We start from the raw sequence: 18334 nt of genomic DNA on the forward strand, positions 1-18334 counted from the left end.
CTACCTCCCAAGTGCTGGGATTAAAGGTGTGTGTCACGATGTTTAGCCCCCAAATTTTTCTTTTAGTAAAGAACTGTCCAAATAGCTGAGAATTTTACTAATATAGGAAATTAAAAAAAAATCCTTTCAACAATTGTATGCTTTTATATGTTATAAAAGTAAAAACTATAATAAGTAAAAACAAATAATTACAAAACATTATTATATTTTACATCTAATTGTTTAGTGTAGTATGTCAAGGGAAAAATGTGACTTGACTGAAACTAGAACTTAGAATTGTTTCTTGTGTCTAGTTACCTACAATAAAAACTATTGAAGAAGTAAAAAAAAAAAAAGTCCTTACCAGTCAGCAGTCATCTTAAAATTGTATTTTTTGATTGAGAATATAAGTATAATTTTCTTCAGTTTTGAGTCTTAGTATTCATTCCTCAATCTCAGTATTTATTTCTTCCTTTCAGTTTTAACCTATGTTTAAAAATCAATATCTGTATAGCATCCACTGTTGGATGACAGGAAAGGTAGGTAGTGTAGTATTTTCAACTTCTGAAAAATTATTTTTTTATTAGATATTTTCTTTATTTACATTTGAAATGTCATTCCATTTCCTACTTTCCCCTCTGAAAATCCACGATCCCCTCCCCCCTCCCCTTGCTCCCTAAACCACCCACTTCCATTCCTGGTCCTGGCATTCTCCTATACTGGGGTATAAAGCCTTCACAGAACTAAGTGTCACTCCTCCCATTGATGACCAACTAGGCCATCCTCTGCTACATATACATACAGCTAGAGTCACAAGTTCCAGCATGTGTTTTCTTTGATTGGTGGTATAGTTCCAAGGAGCTCTGGGGGTACTGGTTAGTTCATATTGATGTTCCTCCTATGGGGCTTCGGACCCCTTCAGCTCCCTGGGTACTTTCTCTAGCTCCTTCATTGGGGACCTTGTGCTCTGTCCACTGGATGACTGTGAGCATCCACTTCTGTATTTGTCAGGCACTGGCAGAGCCTCACAGGAGACAGCTATATCAGGCTCCTGTCAGCAGGCTCTTGTTGACATCTGCCTAGTGTCTGGGTTTGGTGGTTGTTTATGGAATGGATCCCCAAGTGCGGCAGTCTCTGGATGGTCGTTCCAAATTTTGTCTACTCTGCTCCAAATTTTGTCTCTATAACTCCTTCTATGGGTATTTTGCTCCCCCTTCTAAAAAAGATTCTGAGCTTCTGAGCTAATATCCACTTATCAGTGAGTACATATCATGTGTGTTCTTTTGTTATTGGGTTACTTCACTCAAGATGATATCCTCCAGATCCATCCATTTGTCTAAGAATTTCATAACTTCATTTCTTAAATACCTGTGTAGTACTCTATTGTATAAATGTACCACATTTTTCTGTAAAATTCTTTTTATGTATTTATTCATTCATCTAAAACAGTTGGGGTAAGTGTGTGTGTGTGTGTGTGTGTGTGTGTGTTTGTGTGTGTGTATGATGTCATAGTAGGACATTATCTTAGTCACTGTTCTATTGTGGTGAAAAGTCACCATGGAGAAAGCAAGTCTTATAAAAGAAAGCATTTAACTGGGACCTTGCTTATAGTTTTAAAGGTTTAGTTCATTAGCATCATGGCAGGAAGCATGGCAGCAGGTATAGAAGGAATGGTACTGGAGAAGCAGAGTTCTACATCTTGATTCCTAGGCAACAGGAAGAGAGTGAGCTATAGGAAACTTCAAAGCAAATCCCAGTGACACATTTCCTCCAACAAAGCCACACCATCTCCGCGACAAAGCCATGCCTACCTAATCTTAATAATCTTTTCAAATTGTTCCACTCACTGGTGACTAAACACTCAACTATACAAGCAATATGGGTCATTCCTGTTCAAACCCCTCATGGACATTTACTTAAGGGTGCTAGAGAGATCGACCCAGTCTTTTTCCATTTTGCTTTAGGCAGTAATTCTCAGTGATTCGGTTTAGCAGCGTATGGCACAAACACTGTGAAGAAGTTACAAATGCAGTCTGGTTTATGAGTGGAGAGATTTATGAGTGGCTGATTCTTGAGCCAGTACTTCAATGAAGAGAAAGTAGGCAGAGAGTAGGAAAGGAAAATAAGGAAGGGTAGATATAGCAGCACATTTGTGGACTGAGTGATCCAGAGTCTGTTTATGTACTTAGAATGCTTCACTGCTTAAAAACAGACAGGAGGGTCAGACCAAAGTTTGAGTTGGATAGATGAATTAATTCACGGATGAATTCATTTGCCAGTGAGTGAGAAGTTATGTATGCAATGATTTTCTTTGCAGGGGATTAAAGAGAGAATATAATACTACAAGAGCCAGGCAATGGTACTGAAGAGAGACAACTCTGGACATATTAATAAAGGATGGTTTCTGCAATATAAACAGGAAGGGACGCTGACATTATTAAAATCAAACAAAGTGAACCCAAATGAGGATATGAAGAAAATGTGCAGAGCATTGATTCCCTCTAATTTATGCATTGAAATTTATAAACGTTTACCATGTGCTAGGCTAGATATCTACCAAGGTTGAGAGATGAGTAAGTGCACATGAACCCTCTAAGGGCTCATGGTCTAATAGGGGAGACAGAAAGAATAACTCAATGGTTAGTGCACTTATTGAATAGAGAACATATAAATCCCTCTGCTCAGGGCTCAGAGAGCCGTGAAAGAATGTAAGAACAAGAGGGGAAGGAGGACACTGAGAAAATAAGGCCCTCCAAATCAACATAAGCAAGGTTCAGATGAACTCACAGAGATGGAGTCATCATTCACAGGGCCGCACAGGTCTGCACCAGGTCCATTGTGTATATATGGTATGTCTTAGTGCAGTGTTTTTATGGTATTCCTAAGTGTGTGAACAAATGGGCCTCTGGTTCTTATGTCTTCTTTTGGGCTCTTCTCATTTTCTTGTCCAACTACAATGAGATGGGTATTGTTTTAATCTTATGGTATTTTGTTATTTATTAGAAGCTGGTTTGCTTTCTAATGAGACATAGAAAGGGAGTGGATCTGGATGGGAAGGGGGGTGAGAAGAAACTAGGAGAAATAGAGAAGAGTGGGTGTAAAAGAGACTCTCTGAGGTTTTCTTTTGAATTGACTCATTGGTACTATGGAAGCTCAGGTTTACAATAACTAGGTTTATGAAGTGCTGAAATGCGTAAAACGAGCACAGATGAGTGCTAAGTACACAGTAGGTGTTCAGTTAGCCTTATGGAAAGTCCTGCTTGTATTCATTTGTATCCTTTTAAATTATATCCGTCGTCAGGATATATGGTTTGATAAAATAACCTATTTTCAAGGAAAGAGATATGGAATTTCTCACTTGGAGAAGATATTATTTTCTCCCTCATGGTGATATATATTTTTTCTGGTCATCCACATTGTTTTTTTGTAGCGCTGTGCTTAATAGCATTCAGTATAAACTGTCCGGCGTGGGATAGACTCTCTGATGTGCCATCTCTGTAAAGCACTTGCCTTTCAGAGGATGCAAAGCCTATTCTTTTTAGATCCTATTTGCTGCCTGGGGCTCATCTGCTCCTGTTTAGCAAAGGATGAAAGAACCCAGAGAGTGAAGGCTAGCTGAGTGAAAGAGAGAGCAGATGCCCTGCAGATACACCTAATTGGCTAACTTCCAAAACATCTTCAGGCTTCCTCGAGCTTTGATGAAGCGTTAAAATCGTGTTTTCAGGGACTGAATGTCTTTTCGGATGGGTGATAGATCCTCTTGCCAGGATAAAAAAAGAGTGGATTGAGTCCCATAGCCTACACCTGTCACCATCTCACTTTATTTAGACAGTAATAGGCTGATGAAGAGTGCTCCTGCTTCCTAAAAAGGAGGAACAAAACATGCTGCTTTAGCACACACAAGTCTCCAGGTTGTGTCAGCAACACTGTGGACACTTGCCAAGCAAAATGATCTAGCAGGTTGGGAAGTAATTTATCAGTACACTTTGCATCCCTCCCTGACGGTGACTCAGATACCAGCAATATCTCAGGATGTGAAAGAGACTCTCTGGGGTTTTCTTTTGAGTTGACTCATTGGTACTATGGAAGCTCAGGTTTGCCATGACTAGGTTTATGAAGTGCTGAAATGCGTAAAACGAGCACGGATGAGTGCTAAGTACACAGTAGCTGTTCAGTTAGCCTTATGGAAAGTCCTGCTTGTATTCATTCATATCCCTTTAAGTTCATCTATTGTTCTCTCAACTCTTGAAGATATATGGAATTTCTCTCTTGGAGAAGATATTATTTTCTCCCTCATGGTGATATATATTTTTTCTGGTCATCCACATGGTTTTCTGTAGGGCTGTACTTAATAGCATTCAGTATAAACTGTTCAGGGATAGACTCTCTCTCTCTTTGTGTGTGTGTGTGTCTTTATATATATAATTTCCCACTAAATTCCCAGGCATTATGTACATTACAGTCATCAGGCAAGATCAATTTTATTAATTAAATAAATTGTTCTTTTCCTTTCTACTCTTTGTCAAAATATTAAATAAAATCAACGGATTGATTTGATTTGGATCATTGGGTGTTAACTCAAGTGGTACATCTTGGTATGGTTTTCCTTTCTATTTTTAAAATGTAAATCTTTAAAATGATTATTATTATGGTGTTACTATTTTTCCTTTTATGTAGAGTTTCGCTATGTAGCATAGGCTCGCCTGGAAATTACTATATATCCCAAGAGGGCCTTGAATTCATGGTAATCTTCCTGTCTCGTCTTCCTAAATGCTGGGATAATTGGAGCGAGCCACAACGTCTGCCTTGTTTTCCTTTTTAAAAGAATTGACTAATGCTTTCACATTCTGGTGTCTTTTACTAATTGTTAGTATTTCACGTGCAGCTTCAGTTGATTAGACATACATTTAGGGCACATCTGATTTTTACAGTGAAAAAATTGCAAGCTAATAAAAGAAAGGCTCTAAAATCAGAAAACTTAAAAATGACTGTCAGAAGTTGTTTTTCTCTCTCCTACATGTTCAGGAAGACCATATAATTGTGTATGCAGGTTAGGTAACTGTTTGGAGGAGTGAGGCATTTTCTGCCTTTCTAATTATAATTGAAAATACTGTCAGTATTCCGGTTTCAGAATAAGAAAACAGCCACAAAACATTTAATGCTATCTGCTTTATAAATGATGTTCTTCTCCACCTTGTATGGAACTGTTATAGCCAGGATGACTAATAATCCCTCCCTACAGAATCATATATCAAGCATATGGGTTTTCCATTTTATTTCATAATTCATGTTTGCCTTAAATTTTAGTAGAAGAAGAATTATCCAAGGAGCTTATAAAGATGGGAAGGCCAATATTCTGCCAGCAGAGATTCCAACTTAGTAGGTTTGTGGAGAAGTTATGAGCTCTTGTAGTTTAGAAAAATCTTTTCTGTGGCTTGTGGGGGTACCGCTGAGAAGTACTATCCTTTGAGATGTACTCTATCTGGGATTTTGAGCCTGTCCTTAAGGCAAATTCCACTCAGATGTCTTCTGCTATGTCACTCATACTTCTCAGAATATTCATTCACATCTCTACAACTATAACCTCACAAAATTTGTCATTGTTGAAATATAAAGGTTGTATTTTTGTAGTTTTTTATTATAATGCATTTTTGTGAACTTAAGAAAAGCTTTAGTTATAAATTCTTAAAATTTACATATGGGCAGAGGAATTCTTCACTAGTGTTTAAAGATTGTAATAAAATATCATTCAGGCATATCCATAGCAATTTATATGTGAAACAAAAATCCAGGCTTTCTTCAGGAAGGGAGAGTTTTTGGAATAATCTTGATTTATATTTGGTGATTTGAGATTATCCAACATAATTTATATTAGGGAGTATCAGCAATGTATCTTTATATCTGTAGACTTCCAGAAAAGTTGAGCTTTGTTTAAATAAATGCCAATGTGAAGTTGAAATTTACAAGAGAGGTTTTTGTGAGAGACTTCTTTGTGCTGTGAACACATGTATTTCACCGTTAAGCGTCATAAGACTTTCTGGAAAAAAATGTGTCCATGCTGTCTCTAATATGCTGGACTGGTATGTCCCAGGGGTACTTGCTGAATTAAAATCTTCTGTATATCTGTGCTGTCTGCTATGGTAGTTTCCAAACACATATAGGCACGCAAGTACTTGGAATATAGCCAGGAAAACAGAACTAGACTTTGAGTTTGTTAAAACTTAGTGGCTTCCAGGGGAAAAAATCCTGAATAGAACAGCAATGGCTTGCATGGTAAGATCGAGAATTGACAAATGGGACCTCATGAAACTGCAAAGCTTCTGCCAGTCAAAAGACACCATCAATAAGACAAAAAGACCACCAACAGATTGGGAAGGGATCTTTACCTATCCTAAATCAGATAGGGGACTAATATCCAATATATATAAAGAACTCAAAAAGGTGGACTCCAGAAAATCAAATAACCCCATTAAAAATGGGGCTCAGAACTGAACAAAGAATTCTCACCTGAGGAATACTGAAAGGCAGAGAAGCACCTGAAAAAATGTTCAACATCCTTAATCATCAGGGAAATGCAAATCAAAACAACCCTGAGATTCCACCTCACATCAGTCAGAATGACTAAGATCAAAAATTCAGGTGACAGCAGATACTGGCGAGGATGTGGAGAAAGAGGAACACTCCTCCATTGTTGGTGGGATTGCAATCTTGTACAACCACTCTGGAAGTCAGTCTGGTGGTTCCTTAGAAAATTGAACATAGTACTACCGGAGGATCCAGCAATACCTCTCCTGGGCATATATCCAGAAGATGTCCCAACTGGTAAGAAGGACACATGCTCCACTATGTTCATAGCAGCCTTATTTATAATAGCCAGAAGCTGGAAAGAACCCAGATGCCCCTCACCAGAGGACTGGATACAGAAAATGTGGTACATTTACACAATGGAGTACTACTCAGCTATTAAAAAGAATGAATTTATGAAATTCCTAGCCAAATGGATGGACCTGGAGGGCATCATCCTGAGTGAGGTAACACAATCACAAAGGAACTCACACAATATGTACTCACTGATAAGTGGATATTAGCCCAAAACTTAGGATACCCAAGATATAAGATACAATTTGCTAAACGCATGAAACTCAAGAAGAATGAATACCAAAGTGTGGACACTGTGCCCCTCCTTAGAATTGGGAACAAAACACCCATGGAAGGAGTTACAGAGACAAAGTTTGGAGCTGTGATGGAAGGATGGACCATCTAGAGACTGCCATATCCAGGGATCCACCCCATAATCAGCTTCCAAACGCTGACACCATTGCATACACTAGCAAGATTTTGCTGAAAGGACCCAGATATAGCTGTCTCTTGTGAGACTATGCCGGGGCCTAGCAAACACAGAAGTGGATGCTCACAGTCAGCTATTGGATGGATCACAGGGCCCCCAATGGAGGAGCTAGAGAAAGTACCCAAGGAGCTAAAGGGATCTGCAACCCTATAGGTGGAACAACATTACAAACTAACTAGAGCTCTTGACTCTAGCTGCATATGTATCAAAAGATGGCCTAGTCGGCCATCTCTGGAAAGAGAGGCCCATTGGACACACAATCTTTATATGCCCCAGTACAGGGGAAAGCCAGGGCCAAAAAACTGGGAATGGGTGGGTAGAGAAGTGGGGGGAGGTATGGGGGACCTTTGGGATAGCATTGGAAATGTAATTGAGGAAAATACGTAATAAAAAATATTAAAAATTAAAAAAAAACTTAGTGGCTTCAATTTATTTAGGGATATGTGGCTAGTAGATCCTATATCTTTCAGCACAGACCTTGATAGTACAGTCACATTTCACCTGTATATCAAGGCAATACAGATTTCAAAGTCCTTTGCAAAAATTAGTTTTTATCCTTAAAAAAAAAAAAACAACAACCAACCAACCAATAAACCAACAAAAAAAATCCATGATCACTGGAATGGTGTTGCTTTTTTTATTTTTTTCAGGCACTATGTAGTGGTGGAAAGAACATTGAGTGTGAATCAGGTTTTGTCACCAATTATCAAAGTTGTCCTTGGAGAAGACACTTGCTTTCCCTAGTGAAATACGGGGTGTCTAAGGTTTCCATCTGTGACTTTTCCTGAGAAAATATAAGCCCATATCTATCCATCTCAGATAGGGCAGTTATGATAGAAAAAAACCAAAAAATCAAAAAACTACTCACATCTAGCTTGGTGAGTCGGTGAGTTGACTCAGGCTCCTTATGGAAGCCTAGGTGTCCCTTGGGTAGCTACATCACCTAACCTCATCTCCCCATGGACGACCAGAAGTTGCATCCTAGAATATCATTGCACAATTTGCAGGCAGCTGCACTGAAGAGGGTCTCTCCACCCACCCCGCCTCCCGCCAAAGATTGTTTAATGTTTTTATAACCTGGGGTTGGAAGAAAGGCCTCATGACTCTCACAATTTTCTGAGCTCCCCTAATTTTCTAAGTTTTGTGAGATTCCCAGGCCTTATGAGCTCTTCTCCTCCCTATAGTAGGGGATATACCATTGTGTAAGTATGTATAACAGACCCCAAGTGTAGTGTATGAGAATTTATAGTTACCTGAGCGAAGAACACAGAGAAATCAGGAATATATTTTCTAACACTACATTTTGCATCTCAGGGTTTTCTTTACAAGGTCCTTTTTTTCCTTTAAAATTTTTCTGTTATTATATTTGTGAAATTATGTGGCATCTGTAAGTCTTTCCTGTGGCCCTTTGCCCACCCTCTTGTTGTATAATTACATTGTTCTGCTCTTAACTCCATGTGAGCATATCTGTGTGTTCTACATTGTCTTTTCCTCCCCAATTCACATGCTGACGTTCTGACCTGTGTTGTCTCAGAAAATGATTACATTTTAGGACAGACTCTTTTACAATATTGAGAAAAATTATTATAGGCTTAGTCCAGAATCACAGGTGTCAGGTATAAAAAGAGGTTAGGACTTCTTGAAGGAAGAGTATGTGAAGATGCAGGGAGGACATGGTCCAGGGGGCACCAGGAAGAGAAAAGAAACCAGCCCTTCTATTTTTAGATCTCCATCCAATAGAAGGGAGGGAAATATGTTTCTGTTGAGAAAGTCATGAGTCTGAGACTCTTTATTATTGCAGCCCTGGAAAGCAAATATTACCCAGAACACTAGTGTTTGTATTTTTTTGTCAGAATTGCCCAGAATGGAGACCGTTCCTTGATTGTTTTTTATTCAAGGGAACATTTTGTACATCCCACAGGTAGGGGAAAAGCCACTGCAAACATGTAGATGGACTTTAGTAAAGACTTTTATCCCTTATATCATGTTTATTTGGGTTTCTTATGTCTCACTTGCTTATTCCTTTACCTTGTTTATAGTCAATCACTACCCTGTGACTTTGCCACTAAGATTCCGTGTTTGTAGATTCTGTTTCCCTTTTTCAGCTTACCATAATTTTAATTATTTATTTTATATTTGTGTGTGTGTGTGTGTGTGTGTGTGTGTACTACAGGGGAGATCAGAAGAAATCTTTCAGAAGTCCTGATGATTTAGCTCAAGTCTTTTGGTTTGTAGGAACTACCTTTACTCACTGCCCCTTACTTCTAACACCAAGATCCAGTGGCATATGAGTTCACAAGGAATGATCTCTGTTACAAACTTCTATTGCATTTCACATGGCACAGCATATAGCTAATATCCTTCAATGAAAAGCCTCAGTCCCTTTGTTTCTCATATCTAGCTGTGAAGCCACTCTAGAAAAACATCGAGAAATACAACAGAATAGACTCAGTTCTCTAGATCCTAAATTCCTTGATGTTTGGTTTTTCTCATCTTTTGTTTTTCAGATATTCAGTGATCATTGAGTACCTGCTATATGAAGAAACCTGTAATTATTGGCCTTGGACTTCATTTGGATGTTCACACAGCCCTAGTTAGACAGTGCTTTGATATTTTTTCTCCTGGACTGCCTGGGTGGGTAACAACTCAAGCATAAGAAGCCTCTGTTTGTGTGATGTTGCATAATGTTGAGATGAATGGAACAGTCTTGTGTGAATATCACTTTCAGATTTATATTGATTTATATTGCAATATTCTGGTTACCTAAGTATATGTTTCATTAATAAATCTTTCCAAAAATGAGCTGTTTAATAGTTGATAAAATTCAAAAAAGCCGTAAATCAGCTTGGCAAATCAGAAACTCATATCCGTTAAGTGAGGCTGAGTTCAGTCTATTAAAACCGATCTTTATTTTAATTACAAATGGCCACCTTGGGTTGATTAACATGTAAGGATTGTGAGAAAATAATCTAAAAGTTTAAATAGAACAACTATTAAGGGATATATGCCATAGAAATTCTTTCATATCATAATTCATTCTACTGACTTATATGTATTTCAGAGAATACTTCACAGTGGTGATAAAGACAGGTCGGAGTTCTGATGCTCTCTCAGTTCACAGCACTGGTAAATGGAAAGGCAGAGAGAAGAGATGAAAGGGAAAACTGGAAACAATACAAGGAAGAGCTAGATTTTAATCTCCCTGTTCAGTTCACATGCCAGAATTTTTTTTAAGGACATAAGGATATAGAAACCATCTGCCTGAAATTCTGTTGATTCAGTAAATAATTTCAGAAATCCTGGGGGTGGAAGTGTCTCAGTGTGCAGGCTAACTCACCAGAAGAAGGAGTGTGAGGTGCAAGGGGACTTAGTGGAACTTGCTGTGTGTTTCACACTCTCAGCATCTCGCTGTGCTATATAAACTGAAGAGCCTTATAAAGGCTCTACTTCAATGATCTTATTTAACAGATGAACACAATGAGACCCAGAGGAGCTAGGATCTGGGACAAAAGCAGATGTTTGTTAATTTACTCCAGTATCATTTTACCACATAAACAGTGACAGTAATTAACATTGAGATACTGCTGTGTGAAAACTGAGTAACCATAGTTTGCAAATATCTAGGTCCATTGCTTCTGAAATCATTGATGTTATTAGACATTTAAAGATGATAACACAGGATGGGTTTAGTCACAAAAGGGTAAGCATTAACAAGAAAAAGTGAAGATTAAGGGGATGAATTATATATTCAACACAAGAATCCAACCATAGAGATGCAAAGATCACAGGAAGAATAGTGTGGAGCCAGTAAGTTCAAATCCTAATGAGTCTCTGACTAGTTAGGTGAATTTGACAAAACTTATAAGCTTCACCATTTCTAGCAGGCTTGTCTTAAAGTTAGAAAAATAATTCTTTCATAGCCCTGTGTTTACCCACATGAAACATGCGTAAGAAAGTAGGAGGTAGGGTTGTGAAATGTGTTCTGTGATTCCAATTTCTTGAATCCAGAAGCTTGTGTAATCAACTTTCTTCTTTACTGTGACATCCCCTAAGGGGTTCACTTCCAATGTTTAGTTTATGGGAAAAGTGAGGAGATGCCAGACCTGTGAGTCTCTTGCTGGTTTTAGTGACAATATCAGTCAATGGCGATAGGTTCACACAGTAATGAACTTAGACCCTCAACCCAACAGCTGTGAAGACAAAGTATGGATACCTCAATGAGTTTTGGAGTTAATTCTTTCCCAGTTGAGTCCTGCTTATATCAGATGCCTGTCTGGTCCACAAAGGTGTGAGATAATAAATGCATGCAACTTAAAACTACTGAATTTGAGGATAATGTTAAGTAAGTGATCCAGACAGTGAAAATACAAAGTTGTGATTTGAGTGGTAAAGATAAGTGCTATTATAATAAGGATTTAAGTAGGGGCACTGAGAAGGCACATTCACACAAGGTGCGTTTAGATAGGTTGGTACTGGAGAAATAAATGGTTGCTATTATACAAACAATATTCATGGCAAGAATGAATAGAGGTTTGCAACTAGAAGCATGATCCCAGAGACTTCAGCATGGAAGGTGGAGAAGCAGAAAAAGGAGTCTTTCAGACTGCTACCAATGAGCAACCTCTGAACACAGAAAACTGGAAAGCATGGCTTCTGGAAAAAGCATTGGCCTTTGAACTTAATTTTATTACAGTAGTATGTATAGGTGGGGGTGGTGATGTATGCCACAGCATCTAATTGCAGGTTAGAAGACAATGTTCAGGAGCCTGTTCTGCCTTCTATTCTGTGAGTCTCAGGCATTCAATTCAGGTTGTGGGTCTTGGTGGTGAGTGGTTTTACCTTTTGAACCTCTCAGGTACCCATGCGTGGTTTTCAAGAGACTGTGTTAAGACAGTTGTTCCTGTCTTCTCTGTTTTCAGGAATGTGTATAAACTGTGCATATCAGTAGCCAGGGGGTCTTGTTAACAATGGATTGCTGGGACCCCCTCTCTATATATGACTCAGTAGGTTTTGAGTTGAGGCTAAGAACTCACATTTTGATCGAGTGTTGAGGTTGCCTAGGCTGGTGCTAATACTGCTTTGGGCTCCACTGTTGTCCAAATTTATCTAAATGTGCTCCACAGACTATTTGTGGGCATTTTGTCCATTTTCCAATTTTTATGTATTCAACAATTTATTGGTTTCTTAGTAATAGGCATTGGGATGAACATTAGAGATAAGAATTTCCAATATCTACTGGAGTACTTATTCATAAACATTTAATAGTGTCGTCCATAGTAAGTCCAACAGCAGAGGTACCAGGTGGAGAAAGAGTGTGTGCATAGAAAGCATGCCAGAGGAAGTTTCATATGGGAGCTTTTAAATGCAGGGTGATGTTTTAACTTGTTTTCTTTCTTATATTTTGAATTTCAAGACAGGGTCTTATATAATCCAGGCTGGTTTTGCAATCCTCCTGCCTGTGGCTCTCAAAGGCTGGAATTGCAGGCATGTGGAACCAAAACCAGATTACATTAGGGTGATCAAAAAGTAAAAATGCCTTCTAGGGATGAGTATATATAAGGACAGAAAAAGATGAGTAGGTGGATGTATGCATTTTATTCAAGCTATTGCCAAGCACCCAAGATAGAGAGCAGCAAGATTAGGGAAGGCAATGAGTGGATAAGGCTGGATTTGGCTTGGATTTACCCCAGCGCTCAACATCGTTCATCACATCAAGTGGTGATTTACTGATAGGGACAATGACAATTATTCCAAAGGCAACTTGGGTTGGAATTATTGAGCTTGTTCCAATCAGCAGTTAACAACTCATTCAATTAAAATGGCTTTCCTTGGAAGGATAAAGGAAAAAAAGGCAAAGAAAATGTATTATATGACTGTATATTTTGAAATATACTGAGTATGCAAATCTATGGAGACAGAAAAAAGCTTAGCAATTGCTAGGAGCTGAGGAGAGGGACTCAGGGTATGTTTTTTAATGGGAAGGAGATCTCTTTGAAGATGACGTTTGTGGACTTATTTGAATTACTAACTGCTATCCAAACATACTTTGCATGAAGGTAATTTATTTTTAAGTGATTTTTGTCTCTAGTCACAAAATATTGATGTGATAATTCTAAATTTAATATAATATCTAACAGTTTTGCATTTATCAAACATACAGATCGGGGCTATTCTAATTTTCATGCATGTGTAGTAAGAAATAGCAGGGAACTTGATTCAGCAATCAAAACAAGTCATCATTAACCCAACTGAAACAACAAAGGGAATTTTTTTAGGTATTGCTCATAAGTTAATTCATCAATGGACATATCAAAGTCTAGACATGTAGATAATTTCAATGAAGACAACCTTTTTTCTTTTTTTCTTGATGACGCTTGCTGACTGGCAGGCCTGTATTGTTATCTTCAGGATTAATGACTTCAACTGGCACCATGTCAAATGTACTGCCTTTTATCTAACTCATAGCTAGGAAAAATCTGTCTAATACTGTAAATGAAGAAAGGATTAATGTCAGGTTATATCAGTATGTTCACTGCTTTCAGGTGTGAGGCATTCATTTTTTATTATTTTATTTTATTATACTTTTAAATCTGTGCATGTTGCATTATGCATATGTATACTTAGGGAGCCCGTGTCTTTAAATATGCGTATGCAGGCCACAGTTCATGTTGTGACATTATATGTCTTTCTCTATGATTCTCAGCCTTTTTGTCTTTTGGAGACAGATTCCCTCAGTGATCCTGGACCTTGCTGTTTAAGCTAGACTGACTGAATGATATTAAATTTGTATTTATATAACACTTGAGTAAAAAATGAATGCCTTGGCATTTATTCTTACTTGAGTGTTATAAATAAAAATTTACAGCAAATTCTAAAATTGTGGAAAAACATACCAAAATGGATCTGGCACAAACACAGTTAATATTATTTTGTATAGTTCCTTCTTTGCAGTTCTTTTAAATAGAATTTTTCCAAAACTTGATTTTGGCCCTCTGAGGCAGAGAATTGAGTTTATGATGCTTGCTTTCACAGCAGAGCACATCAAAGTTCTCTGCTAGGCCTTTATTTTTGTATCTTCTGCTATACTCACTTCCCTAGCTCCATTTGTTATTATTATTTAAGTTATGCTCACCAAGGTATAGGCACACAAACATCTTGGGAAGATGCAGTACTGTTTCATTAATCATTGGTTTTCATTTGTAGAAATGATATTATACAGATCTCATTCACTCCACGCTTAGTTTTTGCACTCCTTTCTAACTAAAACAAATTTAAAGTTATATTTATCGTGTGTGTGTGTGTGTGTGTGTGTGTGTATGTGTGCGTGTGCACTCTGCTTGGTAAAGTGCAGAGGGTTGGACAACTACTTCACACCTGTTCAAGTTCTTGATACATTAATTTTGAGAGGAGAAAAATATTTATAACCTCCTGCAGCTGCTGCTGTGCTTGCTCCTGCCACTGCTGTTGTAGATTAATTGATGTGATGAGGTTGATGATGATGATGATGGAGAGCTGCTGAGTTTTACAATGTGAGCAAAGGTGAGAAAGTAATCAGTGTGCATCCCACTTACCTGCACCTATTGTTTTTGGTGCCTTCTATTGGTTGCTGGGTTTGCCCTTACTCAGATCATACCCTGAAGTCAAAGGTTAACTCAGTGACCCTGACCAGTCCATATACTTTCCAAAGTTGGTAAATGTGGGTTGTAATTTAGAAGCAGGTGAGCTATAATAAAAATAAAGTTCTCCCAGATCATGTATTCTTCTACACTTACTTGGCTTGGCCCTAATCAACTGTTTCCTCTGAGCTTTGACAGTTTCATTCTATGAAGCAGCTATTCTTTGCCTTGTGAGGATGATGTCAGGTGCACGGGCACTTGCTAGCATCTCCCAGGAGTCTGGCATCATGCCCTGCCCCTAAAAGAGTTTTCAGTTTCAGTGTTTGTTATCAATGCTCACTTCGGTTTTTCAGTTTGTTATATTTGCTTCATACCTGTCAGCACATCTTACAGTTGGAAATTTTGATTCATGCCAGGCATAACAGTTGCAGAATATGTCAATATTTCTGACATAAACTATAAAGAACTCAAATTTTCCCTCCTCTTAGACATTTGAAGCTCTTGACATTGTTCCAACATTACCAATAGCATTATTAAGTACATCGTTTGTTCATTTGTTAAACTGCTGTGAATATATTATTAGCTACTACTTCCTCAGTCTTCTTCCTTTTAACATTTCCCTCAGTACTTGAAAGAGTTAAAGTGGTTTCTGGAAGTGCTTTAAGTTCTGGGAGAACCAGGCTCCTTGTGTCTGATTCATTTTGTGTGTGGGAGGTGTGCTGTTCTAACCTTGTCACTGACAGGAAAGTTCAGACTCGTCTCATGCTGCACAGAAGAAGTCTGTCCTTGCAGCTTTCTGTGACTGAAGCTTAGCCCTCAGACGATGATTATATATGGTCCTCCGTCAACATGCTGATGCTTGATGGTGCCATTCCTGCTTTGGATTGAACTGGCAATTTCTTTGCTTCATCCAGGCTGTCTTACACAATGACAGATTTTATTCAGATGGCACAGGTGCTTCAGATCCATCCTGTCCAGGATTGACAGCAATTGTTTTATCATCCAGTGCAACAGACACGATGCAAGAAAGGGAAAACATTTGCCTTATTATCTGACCAAAATGACTGTACAGATGAGGCAATTTTAGTTTTAGATACACTGATAGCAATTTGGTAAGGAACATCTGAGAATAGGTTAATGAGTCATCATGGGAGGAAGGAAAGGTTTGATTTTTTTAAAAACATTTTTCTTTCTTTTTTCTTGGATATTTTCTTTATTTACATTTCAAATGGGAAGACACTGGCTGTTGAAGGATACCAGCTTTTCCCTATAGGTCAGGCATCCACCACACTGGAGGAAGTGGAAGAAGTGTGTTACAGTTTGCATATCTGTTCCTGCGTGTCTTTGCATATGGTATGGTTTCAGATTTTCCTTTCTCTCTCTGCTTTAAGTCCAGTTGTGCTTCCCAACTGTTTACTCTGCCAAGTGATAAATTTAGGAACAAATAAAAGTTGTAGAAACAAGAATCTTAAAGAGCACTGTCTCACGGGAACTCATGGTTATGTAAGACTGGGTTCTTATAAACAGGAGCCTAGCATGGCTGTCCTCTGCAAGGCTCTACCAGCATCTAACTGAGACAGATGCAGATGGTCATAGCCAAACCTTGGACTGAGGTAGGGGACTCTTATGGAAGAGTCAGGGGAAGGAACAAAGCAGCTGAAGGGGATTGCAACCCCATAGGAAGACCAATAATGTCAACCAACTTGGACCCCTGTGAGCTCCCAGAGTCTAAGCCACCAACCAGAGAACATACATGAACTGCTCCAGGCCCCCAGCACATATGTAGCAGAGGACTGCCTTGTCTGGTCTGAGTGGGAAAGGATACACCTATTTGTGTAGAGACTTTATGTCCTGGTGGGTGGATGAGGGGAGTGGGAGATGAGTGTGGGGGAAGTGGGTGGGGGTTGGGAGGCAAAGGGAAGAGAATTAGGTGAAGAACTCTTGGAGGGGCACAGGGAAGGGGGCAACATTTAAAATGTAAGTAAATAAAACAATTAAAAAACAATCTCTATGAATAAAAACAATCAAATGACAGAAAGGATATTAGCATTCATTTAAGTCAGTCTCCCATCCACAAGCAACATTCATTTATGATGTGCAATGGAGAATAATTTCTGTTTGAACTTCCATAGCTGGAAGGTCTTTATTTCGCCAGAGATCTCATTTATTCTTATAGACTTATAATAAAATATTTTACTGGATCTGTAATTCCTGCATGCAGGAGGCAGAAGAACCATGATTGCCTATACACAAGGCTATGTCTAAGAAGAAAACCTGTTTTTATCTTTTCTTGATTTCATACCTAATTTTTTTGCTTCTTTGGGAGTCAAAGTATACGATTGTATCAGGTGTCTCTGTGATAAAATTAGACACATCTATTTTAAAAGTCTTATTTTAGAGGTCATTTGCTGAAATATTGTGCCATCATTTATAAGAGTTACATTTAAACTGGTAATTTTATTAGATTTTGTTATAAGTTATGTGTCTTCTATAGGAATATAGTTTGTAAAAGTAGACAGAATCTTATTCACACAAGAGTGAATTCATGATTGAATCATGAATGTTATGAATGAAATTGAGAGAAAAATAAATTAGAAAAATATTTTCAATATATTGTACATAGAACAAAAGGCAGCATTTAGCCTGATGTTTGTTATAGCTCCTTTATATACAGCTGTTTGACTGCATCTGTAATTCTAAAGATTATTTGAAATCTTACCCAACTTTAAATTTTTTATTCCGTCTAGTTCTATTTCTATATAGAAAAATGTTTTGATAATTTTGATCATTTTTAGTAAACATTTTCTCTTTTTAATTGAAAACAATTACTTAGTATTAATTGTATTTATTATTCAAGTTATCTAGAGTCAGTGTGGCAATCCTCTGAAGTTACAAGTGTAAGGAGCCATAGGGCTACAGAGATGGCTCAGTGAGTAAAAATGATTGTTGAATATGCAGGATGAGTTGAATTTAAATTCCCACTACTGATGTAAAGCTGGACCTATAGAGTAAGTGCTTGCAATCTTAGTGCTACTTGTAGGGCAGAATGTCAGGATGCATGAGTGCACACACACTCACACGCACACACACACACACATGCACACACACGTCAAATAGTTGGCATTTGGCCTTTTTCTATAAACTTTGGATTTTAAGTGATCAGATTTACACTCAAAATGTACAAACATATACACTTTCCTTTCATATTTCCTACAGTGGATACTATAGCTCCCTACGTTTTTGCTTTTGTCAAGTATGTATCCATTAGGAATACATTTTTCAGTTTTGCCAATTAGGGCCTTAGGTTCAGACTTGTGTTTTCTAATGTTCTATGGATGATGGTGTTTGCGAAACATTATCTCTGGGTGATATATCCATATGGGTGGGTGCT

General features: G+C 38.1%; 1 pseudogene across 9 annotated transcripts in view; it reads left to right on the forward strand.

Annotated features, from left to right (window-relative positions):
* LOC110310532 overlaps positions 1-18334 on the forward strand; it is a 120043-nt pseudogene that overhangs the window by 89827 nt on the left and 11882 nt on the right. For 8 of the 9 annotated variants that reach the window (XR_003834982.1, XR_003834979.1, XR_003834980.1 and 5 more), the window contains one exon: positions 9835-9961. The exons of the other annotated variant lie outside the window; for it this stretch is intronic. The product of XR_003834982.1 is annotated as a protein SMG5 pseudogene, transcript variant X6 (transcript). The remainder of the gene's footprint in view (positions 1-9834; positions 9962-18334) is intronic. 9 annotated transcript variants of the gene reach the window in all.

Source organism: Mus caroli, chromosome 15 (genome assembly GCF_900094665.2).
Source record: "Mus caroli chromosome 15, CAROLI_EIJ_v1.1, whole genome shotgun sequence".
Lineage (NCBI taxonomy): Eukaryota > Metazoa > Chordata > Mammalia > Rodentia > Muridae > Mus > Mus caroli.